The following is a 536-nucleotide window of genomic DNA, read 5'->3' on the forward strand; positions in this document are numbered from 1 at the left end:
CAGGCCCCCGCCTTTGCATGATCGTTCAATTTTGGACCAAAGACTCAGTAGAAAAAGGGTAATCTTTCAACAAAAGCTCCAGGATCAACTGGATATTACATGCAAAAAATAAAAAATAAACCTCGACTCATTTCTCACATCATGTACACAAATAATCACGAGATGGATCACAGACCTAAAGGAAAATCGAAAACCACTAAACGCCCAGGAAAAAACAGAGTAGAGTCTTTGTGTCCTTGGGTTGGGCAAAGGTACTTATATATGATGCCAAAACCACAATCCTCACACTAAAAAACTAACAATTTGGACTTTAATCAAATTTAACAACTTTTGCTCTTTTAAAGATCGAGATATTAAAAATTCAAGGCACAGGGGCGCCTGGGTGGCACAGCAGTTAAAGCGTCTGCCTTCACGCTCAGGGCATGATCCCGGCGTTATGGGATCCAGCCCCACGTCAGGCTCCTCCGCTGCGAGCCTGCTTCTTCCTCTCCCACTCCCCCTGCTTGTGTTCCCTCTCTCGCTGGCTGTCTCTATCT

This window comes from Ailuropoda melanoleuca, chromosome 5 (assembly GCF_002007445.2).
Source record: "Ailuropoda melanoleuca isolate Jingjing chromosome 5, ASM200744v2, whole genome shotgun sequence".
NCBI classification, from domain to species: Eukaryota; Metazoa; Chordata; class Mammalia; order Carnivora; family Ursidae; genus Ailuropoda; species Ailuropoda melanoleuca.